General features: G+C 46.4%; 1 protein-coding gene across 2 annotated transcripts in view; it reads left to right on the forward strand.

Annotated features, from left to right (window-relative positions):
* The first annotated feature begins 324 nt into the window (after positions 1-324).
* The window catches only part of TRAF3 (TNF receptor associated factor 3), a 110,762-nt gene continuing 94,444 nt past the window's right edge, over positions 325-16,642 (forward strand). The window contains exon 1 of one of the 2 annotated variants that reach the window (XM_080809142.1): positions 325-479. The gene's annotated coding sequence lies outside the window, so the exon portion shown is untranslated. The remainder of the gene's footprint in view (positions 480-16,642) is intronic. The other variant, XM_080809143.1, reaches the window with a different exon arrangement.

The following is a 16,642-nucleotide window of genomic DNA, read 5'->3' on the forward strand; positions in this document are numbered from 1 at the left end:
CCCGGCTCGCGCCGCCGCGCCGTTGCTAAGGCCGGCGGGCGGGCGCCGGGCGGGCGGGCCTTAGCAACGGGCGGCGGGCGCGCGCGCGCGAGGGCGGGGGAAGCGGGGCCGCGCGGGCCGCGGGCGCGTGGGGCCGGGCCGGCTCGTCGGCTCCTGCGCTCCCACGCGCGCGCGGGCGGCGGGGGCGGGGCGGGCGCGCGCCGGGGCGCGCGCCGGCGGCCGGCGGGGATTTCCAGCGCGCGAGAGGAAGTGCTGTGAGAGGGTGCGTGAGGGCGCGAGGGAGCGCGGCGCGGCGCGGCCGCCGCGTGCGCGAGCCGGGGTTGCAGCCCAGCAGGGACTTTCCAGCCGGCGGCGGCGGCGGCGGCCGCCGGCCCTTCCCCGCCCCCCGACATGGGGCTGCCCGGGGAGCAGGACGCTGCGGACCGCGGCGGAGGACGCGCCCGGCGCCCCTGAGCCGGCCGAGCGGGGCGGACCGCGGGGTAAGGGGCCGCGGCGGCGGGCGGGCGGCGGGCGGCAGGCGGCGGGCGGGCGGCTCCATCCCCGGCGGCTCCTTCCCGCGCCCTCGGCGGCGGCGGCGGCGGTGACGGTGACGGTGGCGCCGGCGGGCCCGGGGCCGGAGCGGGGCCGGGGCGGAGCAGGCCCGGAGCCCGGCGGCGAGTGCCCGGTGCGGCGCCGCCTCGCCCCCGCCCCCGCCCGGGCCCGCCTGCCCCCCGAGCGCCTCAACTTCGGGAAAACTTTGTCCTCGAGGCCGGGCCCGGGGCCCGCGGGCCGGGACGCCCGCAGCTTTTCAGGAAACGGGGCGCCGAGGCCTCTTGGAAGCGTGAGTCCCGCGGGGTGTGGGGAGAGCCGGCATCGCCCGCGGGGCGGGGTGTGTGCGCCGAGGGAGGGCGCGGGCTCGGGGGTCCGCAGGCGCGGACGTGCTCCCGGGGGCGGGCGGCGGGTGGGTTTCTTCGAGCCGTTATTTAAAAGTTTATACTGAGTCATTGCTCTGCAGACGGACCTCTGACGGATTCCCGAGCGGGCAGCCGCAGTGGCCTCGAAGGCAGGGCGCCCTGGGCTGCCGTTCGGGGCAACAGGCTCCCATCCCACCCCTGATTAGTAGGAAAGGTCGGGCTGGGCTCCCGGGGGGCGGAAGATGGGCATGGCCCGTGCCACGGTCTTTAAAATTTCCTCTCGAGGCGCCGGGCTCTCGCTCACGTACGCTTTGCCACGTTTTCACACTGTCACCCCGTCTGGGGACGTGTATTTAATACCTGGACCTGTAGGGAGGGTTGCGTGTGGCACCTTCTCTGCCCTCGGTCTGAAACGCAGCCTCAGCATGGAAGTGGACGGACGGCCGTGGACGTGCCTGGAAATTCAAGAGCCCTCCGGATCGTGGGCCGTTGAGGGAAACGGTTGTGTTTCACGTTTTTCCTATTAAGCGCTGAATCAGATTTCGGACGGAGATGCGGGTGTGTGTGTGTGCGTGCGCGCGTGTGCGTGTGCGGTCATTTATTTTTGTGGAGTCATAAAGGCTGTGCTGAGTAGCGTTACCTTACTGCTTCTTCATTTACATTCACAGCATACAACCAAGGAGGAGCCATAATTTTTTTCTTTTTTTTTTTTTTTTCCTGGCATTTGCCGTGAATACACTCACTGCTGAAGCTTTGGGAAACGTATTCTGTAATCTCGGTTTCTGTAAAACCCTTATTTAGAGAAATGACCTGGCGGACCGTCTGTCGGTGCTAAAATCTTCGCGTGTCTTTCCCATCTTTGAAAATGGCCTGTTAAAAAGACTGCATCATATGCAGGATGTCTGGCAGAATAGTGCACGGCCGTTCGGTTTTCACGTGAAAGGGGGATATGTGCCTTTTCACCCTGTTGTGACTGTAGGGATGCATATTTAGAATTAGTATAAAGATGAAAAATTCTTCAACCAAGCAAAATAAGCGTTATTGGTGTGGAAGCTGGGAAATATATAAGAACGGAAATTCTTGGGAGTAGATGCTCATGACGGACATCCGCACAGACCTGGGATTCCAGCATCCCTACTTAAAATCAGCCCCTGTCATGCATGAGGTTTAAGACGTTAAGGTGTCTCACCCAGACGCCATCTGTTCCAGCTGTCACAATGCAGAAGCCAGGAAAGCAGTGAGAACTGGCAGGGAGAAGTCCAGCAATTTTTTTTTTTTTTTTTTAAGACATGTGGATTTGTCTGTGAGGGGAAGGAAGACCGATTATTTTCCTTGGATTCTATTCATGCATATTGGACTCTGTAAGATGGCCTCACTTAGTAAGCCAGTATAAAGATATTTTACAGTAATCTGTTGTTTCTGTTAATACCATCAAAATACTCCTGCTCTGGTTCATGCCTGGAAGAAAGTCCTTCATTTAACTGAAACATCTGGGCTGCCTGTTGCTCTTTCCCCCTGTGTTTGGGATTTTGATTCTGTAAACACTGGCTAGAATCCTTTTATTATTATTATTATTTAATATATATATTTTTTTACCGTGTAAAGCTGAGAGAGGCCTTTCTGGGGTATTGTCAGGATAGATATGCTAATGAACTGAGGGTGAGCATGATGTTAAAGCTGTACTTCAAGAAAGATAAAACCGTCACTGTGGTGTTGCAAGTCTGGGCCGGCTTGAGCAAACAAAGGAAATTGCATTAATTTTGCCCATCTCTATTTTCTCATCTTCATATAGCAGGACTCTCCAAACAGCAAGTGACCTGAACTATCAAGTATTATGCAACAGCTGAGTTTTGTGCCATGGTCAGTTTAAGAACTGTTTATTTGGTAGAGGAGACATCTGAGGACCAAGGCCCCTGTGTTGATTCCAGAGTCAGGACCCCTTGTGTGCTTTTTTATAGCTGTTCGTAGAGGAAGGAATATTTTTTTGGGTGAGGGGGGAGAGTCATAATACTGACTTCACATTTGGACAGAAACTGGAAAGAGTTACTGAGTGAGAAAGAAGGAAGGGAGGCCAGTGTGTCTGGAAGGTGACCGGAGAGAGGGAGTGGAGGCCTAACTGGAGGTGATGCTTAGGTTTGTTTTGAGTGGGAGGGGTAGAGCCTGAGGGAGAGGCCCGATGCCTGAGGGCAGGGGGGCAGTAGAGAGGTGAATGGGGCGAGGTGTTGCTTGCATCATAGCTGGAGGCTTTGGGTCCAAAGGAGTCAACAGACATAAAAGAAAATGTAATTTTTAACAGAAAGGAAAAATGTAAGAAAATTATGTGTGCATGAGTAGAATCTGTGATTCATAATTAACTAAAAAATACAAACGGCTTTCACATTTTAAAGAGCCTTTATTGATTGGCTGTGTTCTGCACAACACTATTCTAGAGGAGTAGGGGGTGGGGGACTGACCAACCTAGGAAGGAGAGGTGAGGTTTTTATCATTAAGCAGTAAAATTTCTTTTGGCTAAAATTTGTTGTCTCGCTGTGCAGACACCTTGGGCTGAGGCTGGCAGGTAGTAAGATGTCATAAATGTAGGTGACTGTGGGTTTTTCACAACTCCAAAAATCAGGTGGGAATCTCTTGCTGAATTCTATGTTCCTCGAGATAAGTGGATCATTAACTGGGAGTTGGGAATCTTTTTCTCATCTAACTTAATGTTCACTTAATGTGCCTCAAGTTCCCATAACATTCTTGTTAACAGAGCTAGGATGAGTGAGATACAGCGCCTGCCTTTAATGGCACGGTCTGCAGAAGTCTGCCCCTGTGCACCAGGAAGGGAGATGCCCAAAACCACGGGTATTGGACCGAGACAGCACCAGGACTGAAGCTTGTGGCCAGAAGAGTGGGGAAAGTGGAAATTTACCACCTGCCCTGGAGGGAACTAGCGCTCAGCTGGAGAGGGAGGACCCACCAGGAAGAAACTGAGTAGTCGTGAAATGTCGGCCAAAGTGAGTTAGTGGGTTGCGTGGAAGACTGGAAGTATGGTGGGAATTCAGGAAAGGGGAACAAGCTTCTGGCTGGCTGGGGGTAGTTGGGGAAGGCGTCTGGGAGGCTGTTGGGCCTCTTGCAGGACCGTTAGAAATGTAGAGAGAGAATGTCTCCCTACCCACCCTGTGTTTTGGTAAGATGAGATCTGACAATTTGCTGCCCTTTCATTTCTTGCCAGTTAGACACAGTGCTGGTGATGCCTCTGGGCAGTGGATTTCCAGTGGCGATGTTTTGTGTGCTGTCCTCTAGAGCTTAACCAGGAGCTCAAGTGGGTCAAGCGTATGCTGCTGCCAGGAGGCCAGCCTGCTCTGGGGAGCAGAGCAGCGGGCTGGCGGCACACCGTTGTGTCTACTGTTTCCATCGTAGGCAAGGAGTCTCCAAGAGTGGTGGTCAGGGAGGGGTGTAAATGTGAATAAAAGACACCCGTTCCTCCGGATTCTGTCCCCCCAATACCCACCAACCTACGGCCCTGTCATCTGTGCTGAAATGACCTAAATCTCTTTAATTCTCTAGAAATAAAAAAATCGGGTCCGACAATTTTATTTCATGATTTACGTTTTTCTAGGGCTTGTTCTGTGCTGATTTTAACTTTGTTGTTTTTTTTTAATGGAGGTGATTGGATAACTTTTTATGAGGCTGTTCTCCCAAGAAGGTTATCAGACCTGCTGTTCTGATACTCTGATTTCCTTTCCAATTTAAACACTGACTCTATGGCAAAACCCAAAAGCATGTTTATTGGAAACTTGGTTCCTCAAGTGGAGAGAAAAGCTAAATTGATTAACCAAGTAGGATAATAGAATCTTAGGACAATAGTAGTATCAGAGTGGTAAAACATGAATCTTCGGGAGTCATGATAATTATAGTGAAGGTTTTCAGAGACTGGCTTTGTACTCTGGAAGGTTAATGCCCAGTAGGAGGCCTGCATACACTGGAGGTAATGAGGTACCCATTAGGCCTCTCCTGTCAGTGTTTGTCCAGAGCTGCAAGTTTGGGAGAGCCAAGAGACGTGCCAGATGCCCACACAGTAATTCCGTGTGGTTTGGCTGCTAACATCTGCATTCGGGTGTGCCTTGTAGCTGCCTCCCTTGACTGTGCCCCCTGGCGCGCACCCCACCCCCCCTTCCGGCAGGCTTAGCTCCCTGGTTTGTTGCATTAAGAGGCTTGTATGATGGGAGACTTCATTTGACATCGGAACGTCCCTAGGTGCTTTTAATGACTTAGAAAGGAAGAATGGGGATACTAGTTCTTGGCTTTCCCTGCTCAGTAATGCCCTGAAGTCACAACTTTATTGTAGAAATTAAATTCTAGCCTTTTTGGATTAATACAGCCTGATGTTTGAGGCATTATTATAGAGCAAATTAAGTGTTCAGATTTCAGATGGCATTTCTGTGTGAGAAAGGGCATGGCATGACTTTAGTGTAGTATGTCTCAGGGCCTTAATGGGAGTCTAGGCCTGTTAAGTTTAGCTTTAATTTTTTAAAAAGATTTATCTTTTATTTTTTAAGTAATGTCTACGCCCACCGTGGGGCTTGAACTCACGGCCCTGAGCTCAAGAGTCACATATTTGGTGATTGACCCAGCAGGGCACCCCTTTATCTTAAGTTTTAATACAGATTTTATGCTGTACCCAATAATATGTCTGATTTTTTAAAAATATAAACACCCTTTGTCTCCCAAATTTTTGAGTACTGTTAATTCTTCAAAAACTGCATTTTGTTTGTCCTTAGCTTCCCTAAGATCCCTGAGGGCTCCCCTGTCATCCTACCATGTGTTCCTGGAGCTGTCCATTCCCCAGCTTGAGAAGGGAAGGATCTGAATGCCAGTCCCGCCCTCTGTACTTGGGCAGGCTGTTGGTTCTCTCTGCATAGGTTTCCCCATCTATAAAATGGGGCAGAAAGCATCATGCACAGCATACGCTTGTTATTAGTGAAATGGACAATAAAGCATTCTACTGATGTTAATTTTTTTTGGGGGGGGAAGGGGGGGAGAGAGAGAGAGAGAGAGAGAGAAAATCTTCAGCAGGCTTCACCCCCAGTGCAGAGCCTGATGCAGGGCTTGATCTCATGACCCTGAGATCATGACCTGAGGTGAAATCAAGAGTCGTGCTTAACCGACCGAGCCACCTGGGTGCCCCTGATGTTAATTTTTGTAACAATAACTAATAATTCGTAGGTGATTAAGATGTAGTAAAATAAGAATGTTAAGATCTTAAAATATGAACATAATATGTCCTTGCCTATGGTAGGGACCATGGAGACTTTCTAATTGAATTCCCTCTTTTTATATGGGAGTCTTGGAGTTTTTGGGTTAGTAACTGTTCCAAGTCAGGCAAAACATGGCAAAGCATGGACTGTTCACCCAGACTAGAGTTTTTCTTTACATTCTTCATTTGTCAAGATTTGCCCCAGGGAAGCTGCTTGGCCTCTACCCCAGTCTGGGAGAATTGGCAATTATTTGATCAACACACATTTTTTGAGAGCTTAGTCAGGAGCTGTGCTAGATGTCAAAGGCGAACAGTCGGGTTGCTGTATGATGGCCATCCTCAAGGAGCTTCTGGAAGGTGGCGAGCCAGAAAGCCTGTGGGTTATGGCACGGTGTGGTAGGTGCTGTGAGGGTAGGCCAGAGGTTCTGAGGAAGCATGGGGTGCCGTGTAACTTGGACTGGGGGGTTCAGAGGTATTTTCTGGGGAGGACAAGCATGAGCTAAAGCTTGCAGAAGAGGAGAAGCATTGGCTGGAAGAGTTGCATGTCAGAAGGGCCCATCAGTCTGCAGCCGTGCCCCACGGCTGTGCTTCAGGGAGACGCTCGGGAACAGGAACTGGAAGCCTGTGGGGGCCTCCTCTGCGCCAGCCTGACTTTTGAAGTAAGAATCGTTCCCATTTTACAGATGAGAGAAATGAAGGACAGTAGGCCCACTGGACTCTAGAGTTTGTGTTTTCATTACTGTGCCATGTGGTTAGTTTAAGCGGAATTATAATCCAGTTTTGGATTTTGTTCGCATTCTAGACTTTTTAATTTTGTTTTCTGATTCTCTTTTTTTAGTTTTGCTGCTATGTAGTGCTTTTTAAAGAAATTGTGTATTTCTCCAGCATAGTTTTTCACATGCAGCCTTTACTTTCCTTTAACATCTGCTCTCCTTGTATCGACTTATTTTTCTAGCCGGTATTCCCTCCATTCCTTCTTTCTGTTCTGAGTTTTTTCCTTACAGCAGCAACATTGCATTCAACATCCTTTAACAAATTCAGTTAAGACGTTCTTTACCCTTGTGGTTCAGATGTTGCTTACACCTTGCTGAGCAGCAGTCCCAAACCTGATTTACTAATGTGTTTTCTTTCCCCTTTCCCTCTCTTAATTTACATTTAAACTGGTAGTCTAGTAATAATGATAGTATTTAGTCGTTATCTCTTTATACAGTTTCACAAACATTAGCTTGTTAGCGGTGAACAAGTCCCCGAGGCCTGGTCACTCTGTAGAGAGCTTAATGGTCGCAGCCCAGCACCGTCACATTTCTGCATCTGGAATGTAATTATAGCTACAAATGACTTATGGGAATATAAGTTAAAGGCAAGGACGCCTTCTCCAGATTTAGCAAGGAAATGATGTTGAGCATTTTGGAGAAGATTTTATGTGGCTTTTCTGCTAGAACTGCTGTGCAGTTTTGAACACAGAACTGTGGGAGGGGGGCAGATAGTGATGGCTGGGTTGAGGGGAGGAGGCTTTGTTGCATAGCCATCGGTAGCTCCAGGAAGGGTTGTGAGTCCTGGCTCGCGGCTGGACTCCGAGGCTGCAACTCAGGTTTGGAGTGGTAGAGGGTAGGTTCCTTACTTCCTTTTTTTTTTTTTTAAGATTTTATTTATTTATTTGACAGAGAGAGAGAGATCACAAGTAGGCAGAGAGGCAGGCAGACAGAAAGGAGGAGGCAGGCTCCCCGCCGAGCAGAGAGCCCGTTGTGGGGCTCGATCCCAAGACCCTGAGATCATGACCTGAGCCGAAGGCAGAGGCTTTATTTAACCCACTGAGCCACCCAGGTGCCACGGATTCCTTACTTCTTAACCTGAGTTGGACTTTCTGGGTGCATGCCATGGCATTAGAGAGCAAAAACCTCATGATTCTGGAGCCTGCTCTGCCTTCTTCAGATCAAGGAATGTTCTGGTACATCTTGGATGGGTCTCTAGTGTTGAGATGACAAGCTCCTCAAGACACGGTCACTTCATCATATTTTCAGTTTGGCCTAAGATGTGCTCAGTAAAAATGAGACCAACAAAAAAAAATTTTTTTTAAAGATTTCGTTTATTTATTTGACAGAGATCACAAGTAGACAGAGGCAAGCAGCGAGAGAGGGGGAAGCAGGCTCCCCGCCAAGCAGAAAGCCCGACGCGAGCCCGACGCGAGCCCGACACTGGGCTCAATCCCAGGACCCTGAGACCATGACCCGAGCCAAAGGCAGAGGTTTAACTCTCTGAGCCACCCAGGTGCCCCAAAATGAGACAAATTTATGTATGAAATGAGTATGGGTTTGAAATCAGACCCGATTGAAATTCTGGTCCTTCCTTTAGCTAACTATGGTGATATGTTACTTACCCTTTCTGAACCTCAATTTTCTCATTGATGAAAAGGTAGCTGTGAGGAAAAAAAGTGAAAATATGAGTAGATGTGAGAACCTAGCATATCATAAGTGGTAATTCCTCTCCCTCTTTCCTTCCTGAGTGATTTCCTAAAAGGAAAACATGCCTTGTTAGCAAGGTGAATGACAGGCTCTCTTGGGAGTATGGCTTGACCCTAAGAGCTGTCCTGCAAGGAACTGTAGAAGCAGCACATATTGGACTAGAAAGAAATTATTTGTAATAAAGAGTAAAATTATTTTTAAAGATTTTTAAAAATTTGTTTATTTGACAGATCACAAGTAGGCAGAGAGGCAGGCAGAGAGAGAGGGGGATGCAGGCTCCCTGCTGAGCAGAGAGCCCGATGCGGGGCTCGATCCCAGGACCCTGAGATCATGACCTGACCGAAGGCAGAGGCTTAACCCACTGAGCCACCCAGGCGCCCCAAGAGTAAAATTATTTTTAGAAAAAGAATTTTTACATGTGATGATTTTGACAATATTTGTATTTTAGTTTTGGTATATTATTATTTAGCAGAATAACATTCTGCAATTTATTCTAGTCTCTGTTCAAATGAACACTTCTTCCAGGAGGTCTTCTCTTAACACAGTTAAAATAGTCCATGCTGTCACTCTCTAGTCTCTTACCTTACTTTTTAAATTCATAGCAGAGGGGCGCCTGGGGGGCTTAGTCGTTGGGTGTCTGCCTTTGGCTGGGGTCATGGTCCCAGGGTCCTGGGATTGAGGCCCACATCAGGCTCCCTGGTTGACGGGGAGCCTGCTTCTATCTCTCCCACTCCCCCTGCTTATGTTCCCTCTCTCACTTGTCTCTCCCTATCAAATAAATATTTAAAAAATAAATTTTTAGCACAAAATTTTTGTTTATCATCTTAATCCCCATATCCGGGAAGTGCCTGGTGTGTGGTAGGTGCTCAAGTATTTGTATGGATGAATCAATATACTATAGTCTAACCACATTTTCTTTTATTGAGTTTTTTATGTTATTCACATAACATGCAATTAACCATTTAAGCGTAAAGTTCAGTAGTAGTTAGCGTATTCATGGTGTTGTGCAACCACCAGCTTGCTTTAGTTTCAGAACTCTTCATCACCCCGTGAACAGTCCTTATGCTCACTAAGTAATCATTCCCCATGCTCTCTTCCACCCAACCCCTGGTAACCTCTAATCTGCTTTTCGTCTCTCTGGATTTGCCTTTTCTGGACATTTCCTATAAAAGGGATCATACAACATGTGATCTTTTATGTCTAGCTTCTTTCAGTTAGTGTAATGTTTTTGAGGTATGGCAAAATTGTAGCATGTATAAGTATTTTGTTCCTTTTTATGGCTGAATAATATTCTATCGTGCGTGTGGATACCACAAATTGTTTATCCATTCATCCACTGATGGCCGTTTGGGTTGCTTTCCCTGCTTAGCTATTAGGAATAATGTGTTCAGGTTTCTGTGTAGACATGTATTTTCATTTCTCTTTAATAAAAAACCTAGGAAATGGGATTCCTGGGTCATACAGTAATTCTGTGTTTAACTTATTCCTGCAAGCAATGTACTAGGTTCCAATTTCTGTACATCTTTGCCAACACTTACGTGTGAATGTATGCATGTATGTATGTATGTGCATATATATGTACATAAGCTATTATAGTGGATGCAAAGTGGTATTTTCATTATAATTTTGTGTTTCCTTAATGGCCAGTGATAATTGAACATCTTGTAATTGTGTGTCTTTTTTGGAATCATGTCCATTCAAACCCTCTTCCCATGTTTTAGTTGGGTTGTTTATCTTTTTGTTGTTGGATGAATTCTTTATATATTTTAGATACTAAACCCTTATTAAGTATGTGGTCGACAGATATTTTCTTCCATTCTGTAGGGTTTTTTTCACATCTTAATAAATGCCCTTTGATGCACAAAAGTTCTTAATTCTGATAAAGTACAACTTATTTTTTTTTCTTTTTGTTGCTTGTGCTTTTGGTATCAAATCTGAGAATCTGTTCTAAATCTGAGGTCATAAAGATTTATCCCTGTATTTTATAGTATTAGCTCTTACATTTAGGTCTTTGATCCATTTTGAGTTAATTTTTTTTAAGGTTTTATTTATTTCTTTGACAGAGAGTGCAAGTAGGCAGAGAGGCAGGCAGAGAGGGGGAAGCAGGCTTGCTGCTGAGCAGAGAGCCTGATGGCGGGGCTCGATCCTAGGACCCTGGGATCACGACCCAAGCCAAAGGCAGAGGCTTTAACCCACTGAGCCACCCAGGCGCCCCTTGAGTTAATTTTTACATACGGGGTGAGCTAGGAGGCCCACTTCATTCTTTTGGATGTGGTTATACACTTGTCCCAGCACCGTTTGTTGAAGGGACTGTTCTTTTCTCCATTGGATGGTCGTGGCACCCTTGCTGGAAATCAGTTGGCCATAGATCTTTGAATTTGTTTTTCGTACTCTCAATTCTGCTGTCTTGATCTATATGACTGTTATTATGCCAATGGCACACTGTTTGAATTACTGTAGCTTTGTAGAAACTTTTGAGGTAGTATGAGAAGTATGAGTCTTTCCACTTTATTTTTCTTTTTCAATATTGTTTTGACTACTTGGGACCTCTTCTAGCTTCATATTAATTTGAGGATCAGTTTTTCTCTTTCTACAAAAAAAGATCACTAGAATTTTGATCAGGATTGAATTGAATCTGCTTTGGGGAGTTGCCATTGTAATAATAACTAAGTCTCCAGATCCATGACCGTGGAGTGTCTTTCCACTTATTTACATTTTTTAAAAGATTTTATTTATTTATTTGACAGAGATCACAAGTAGGCAGAGAGGCAGGCAGAGAGAGAGGAGTAAGCAGGCTCCTCGCTGAGCATAGAGTCTGATGCGGGGCTCGATCATAGGACCCCAGGACCATGACCTGAGCCGAAGGCAGAGGCTTTAGCCCACTGAGCCACCCAGGAGCCCCAACCACTTATTTACATTCTTAATTTCTTTTAGCAAGATTTTGTAATGTCAATGTACGAATCTTTCACCTCCTTGGTTAAAGTTATTCCTAAATATTTTGTTCTTTTGGATATTTTTTACATGGAGTTGTTCCTTAGTTTTCTTTCAGATTATTCATTGCTAATGTATAAAAACACAACTGATTTTTGTGTGGTGATCATACATCCAGACTTTGCTGAATTTGGTTATTACCTCTGGCAGTTTTCTGGGATTTTCTATATATAGAATCATGTCATGTGCAGATAGGGATAGTTTATCTTTCTTTCCAATTTGAATGTTTGTTTGTTTGGTTTTTCTTTTTCTTGACTAATTGCTCTGGCTACTCCTTCTATAGTGTTGAATAGTAGAAGTAAAAGCAGATATCTCTGTCTTGTTCCTGTTCCTGGTCTTAGGGGAAAGTTTGTAGTCTTTCATCATTGATTATGAAGTTAGGTGTGGGTTTTTTCTTTCTTTCTTTTTTTAATAAATGCCCTTTATCATGTTAAGAAAGTTCCCTTCAATTCCTGCTTGTCTGAGTGTTTTACCATGAAAGAATGTTGAGTTTTGTCGGATGCTTTCTGTGTGTCTATTAATACGATTATGTAGTTCCCCCCCTTATTCTATGAGTGTGGTGTATTTACGTTAATTGATTTTGGTATGTTGAACCACCTTTGCTTTCCTGGGATAAATCTCATTTTTCCAGGGTATATCATCCTTTTAATGTCTTGTTGGATTTGATTTGCTAATATTTTGTTGAGATTTTTACATCCAAGTCATAAGGGATATGGGTTTTTAGTTTTCTTGTGGTATCTTTGTCTGGCTTTTGTATCAGGGTACCAACTGCATTTTGATTGGACATCCTTTTTCTTCAGAATTTTGAAAACTGTCCTGTCCTCAGAAGTGTGTGGAAAATTCTAGAAGGGTTTTGAAGCAGACAGGATGATGATCATGCCATATACCTCCCTGCTTCCCAATGCACGGCTGCCCTTCATGGTCTATCCCTGGGAAAATCTTGGCTGACAAACTACCATAACTCTCTGTCTACCAGAGGAGAATGGAGGAGGGGACACTATTCTTTTTTTTTATTATTATTAAAGATTTTATTTATTTATTTGACACAGAGAGAAAGATCACAAGTAGGCAGAGAGGCAGGCAGAGAGAGGGGAAGCAGGCTCCCCACTGAGCAGACAGCCTGATGCAATGCGGTGCTCGATCCCAGGACCCCGAGATCATGACCTGAGCTGAAGGCAGAGGCTTAACCCACTGAGCCTCCCAGGCACCCCGGAGGGGACACTATTCTTAATGCCAGGACAGGAGAGAGATGTGCTTGCCATTTTCTGAAAAAGCTACAGGTTGTCCCAGGTGATGATTGCTGAGTAACACTGTCCTAAGCATCAGTGACCTAACACAGCAGTAATATATTTTTAGATGTCATGGTCCTGTGAGTTGATCAGGCAGGGTTCAGCTGGGTGATTTTTCTGCTCTGTGTGGCATTGACCGAGGTCATTCACCGGTATTTATCTGGCATCCAACATGGCTGGATGGTTGGAAGGCCTGGCTTAGTGGTTCTTCCCTTTCCATGTACCCTCAGGGCCTCTGCAGATGGCCCCTGTGCTGGGGTGGGTGGACTTCTTAACATGGCAGCCCAGGACTCCTACAGTGAGGATTTTAGGAGAGGAAGCAGCGGCTGACGGATGGGTGCAGCGTTATTCCTGCTATGTTCTATGGTCTAAGAACCCGCAAGGCACTCCTAGTTGTGGGGAGAGGGGACACATTGTCTAGCTCTTGTTGCAAGGAGCGTCAAGGAACTTGTGACTCTCTTTAACCTGCTGTGTTGTGTGGTGGTTCGATTCCTGTGCTGTCGGCAGTGTGTTGTATATACTTCATAAGACAGGCTCTTGTGGGCTAAAATGGAAACTCCAGCTGTTGTGTGTTATCTGTCTTCTGTGAGAAAATGCATTCTGTGTTCTCAACCAAGAATTCATGAATAAAATGTTGGAATGCACTCATTCATAAAATGGTAATTCATAAAATGGTAATAAAATGTATGTTTTATTTACTCAATCAGCAGGCATCCTTGATCATCTGTTTGTCAGGAGTTTTTCAAGTACAACTTCGGGTCTATAAATTCTCCCTTCCTGTTAGTTCATCTTTTATTTAGTATATATATTTTTATTTTAAATAGGCTTCATGCCCAGCATGGAGCCCAACATGGAGCTTGATCTCATGACCCTGAGATGAAGACTTGAGCTGAGATCAAGAGTCTGATGCTTAACTGACTGAGCCACCAAGGGGCCCCTCCTATTAGTTTATTTAAAAAATTACTTGAAAATTCACTTTCATTTTGAAGAGTGTTGTGGAATTGAAGCTTGTATTTCTCTCTGTTCTTTTTTTCTCCTCTCTCTCTCTGTTCTTAAAAAAAGCTTCATCGAGAAAAAATTAGCCCACATATCATAAATTTCCTGTGTTCACCCTAGATCATTCTAGTAAATCCCTTAGAGACTTATTAGAATTAAGTTATGGCTGTTTATGTAGAAAAGTGTGGGATAATTTGACAGCATGTGAAGAGGTGTGTACGCATTAGTTGTAACACGGAAATCACATTTTCTGTAAACCCTGCTTTCTCAGCCTTTCTCAGCTGATTGTTGCAACACTATTTGAGCAAGCGAATGTGATGAGGTCATAGAGGAGTGAGAGAGTGGATTTAAATAACGAAACAAGAAATCTGCCTCTGTATCGGGACTGATGGGTGTGGAGAGGCTAGGCGCTGTGTCTGTGTGCCCTGTGTGCCCTTCGCCGGCACCTGCTAGGAGAGCCTGGGGACACAGCGGATACAGCGCTGCTATGCCAGCATCCCTGGCCAGGAGGCCAGCCGCCATATGAGCTACCCGGTCCTCTGTTTCCCAAGCAGGCTGTGCCTTTGTTCCCAAATACCCACCACTCCTGGGCGTCTAACCTCCTCTTCAAAGTAAGCATGAATGAAGAGAATCAACCTCTTCAGTTTGGTGATACACCAGAGTGCCTGACTCGTGCATGCAGTTTCAGGGAGTCATGGGAGTTCCTGAATCCTCTCCTGTAATGCCTGAGGTCAAGAGCCTGTGGTCTAGACAGTCTGAGGATTTTTACAGCAGTGAAGTTTCATGCACACACATATGCCCATTTCTCGTTCTGCCCTTTTACTGATTGCGTAAGCCTGCTGACCTGTGGCATATCATCAAGGAGAAAATAATTGCTCTCTGCAGGTCTTCGGGGCGCTTCTTTTGATACTACTTGCCTTTTTCACTCATCATCACCTTCAAGATTCTCTACACCATAATGTGGTGGCTGTGGCCTGGAGGTGACCCGCATCAGGGCTGAGGAAGGGTAATGAAACTGCAGGACTGGGAAGGGCGGTAACCCAGGCAGGGAGGACGGGGGCAGGAGGGCGGTGGCATTTCCCGTAGCCCATCATGTGCCCGGCTCCTCGGCTCTGGTTCATGTGAACGAGGTGTTTCCTTGTGTTAACATGAATTAAGACGGTTACCCTTGCTTTTCATTCTGTTTCAGGGTTCTTGGGAACTGCTTCGGATTTTAGTCACTTTTGCTTGGAGTGGAATATATAAGGTATAGTTTAACCTGAAACAGCTGTCTGTGAGGCCTGTCCACCGAGGTCCCAATTCTGCATGTGATAAAAGGCTCTTAAAGCTTTAATAGCCTTTTTTTTTTTTTTTAAAGATTTTTATTTATTAGAGAGAGAGAGAGCGTGCGTGCGAAAGCACAGAGGGAGAAATAGGCTCCCCACAGAGCAGGGAGCCTGACACCGGGCTCCATCCCACGACCCGGGGATCAGGACCTGAGCTGGAGGCAGATGCTTCACCGGCTGAGCCACCCAGGGACCCAGAGCTTTGACATTCTATTCTTCTAAGTCTAACACTACGCATGTAAAAGTTTCTGGAATATATAGAATGGTGGAAAGTGTGGAAGAGTGTTAGTGCCGGAGAGGGTGAGTGAAGGAGCTGGGAGTCTTGTGTGGTGGAGGGACGAGATCCGAGTAGGAGTCAGGATCCCACAGGCTGGGCCCCACCATCTTCGTGCTCCTGGCAAGCTGTTTAACCTTTGAAACACCTGTATGCTTTCACGGTAGATGGGGACAGTGGTGCTGTGGTTGTTGTGAAAATAAAGTAACAAGCTTTTAAAAATTCACCAGAAAGAAAATGGTATTTAAACTTAAAGGAACTTGCATTTTTTCAGCCTGGAAAAGAGAAGATAGAGACTGTGTCCACCAAACATTCAATGTTGCAGCATGTATTTATCTACTGTGTGCCTGGCTAGGTTTGGGTGGTCAGTGTACTTCTGTGTGCTTCTGTTAAGTATATAAGGAAAAACAACATTTAAATGAACACTGACCAAATTCGGTTTAATGGCATAAACTTTTATAGAGACTTCACGGGTGTCCGTCATGCTGTGTGTATATGCGTGTGGAATACTAAGTGAGACACTCTGTGTTCTCAAGAAATTAAGGCTGCCCACTTCAATCTAGAACATTATGCTTTATGAAAGAGGCGTGTGTTGACCAGCACAGGCTGTCCTCTAACAAAATACCAGAGGCTGGGGACTCGCACAACAGGAGTTTATTCCTCACTGTTCTGGAGGCTCAAGGCCTAGGAGTGAGGCGCCGGCCCGGTCAGTTTCTGGTTGAGGGCTCTCCTCCTGAGCCAGATGGCCCCCTTCTGACTGTGTCCTCACGTGGTGGGGAGAGACAGGAAGCAAGCTCTCGTCTGTCTCTTCTCATTAGGGCCCTTAATTACCTGTCAGATACCATCACAGCAGGAGTTAGAGTGCCACTATGTAAATTTTGAGGGGCCGTACACAGTACGTACATAGTGGTCTGCCTGCAGCCCCCCAAATTCATGTCCGTCTCACATGCAAGATACATTCATTCTATCCCAGCAGCCTCCAAAACCTTAACATAACCTCTGAAGTCAAGTCTCATCTACATATCTTCTAAATCAGATGTGCGTGAGCCTCGAGGTATGACTGGTCTTGAGGCAGAATTCCTCTCCAGCTGTGAATATGTGAAACCAGGTAAGTTAGGAGCTTCTACAATGTAACGGGGCAGGCACAGGCTAGCCGTTCCCTTGCCGAACGGGAGC

The sequence above is a fragment of the Martes martes genome (assembly GCF_963455335.1).
Source record: "Martes martes genome assembly, chromosome: 7".
Classification (NCBI taxonomy): domain Eukaryota; kingdom Metazoa; phylum Chordata; class Mammalia; order Carnivora; family Mustelidae; genus Martes; species Martes martes.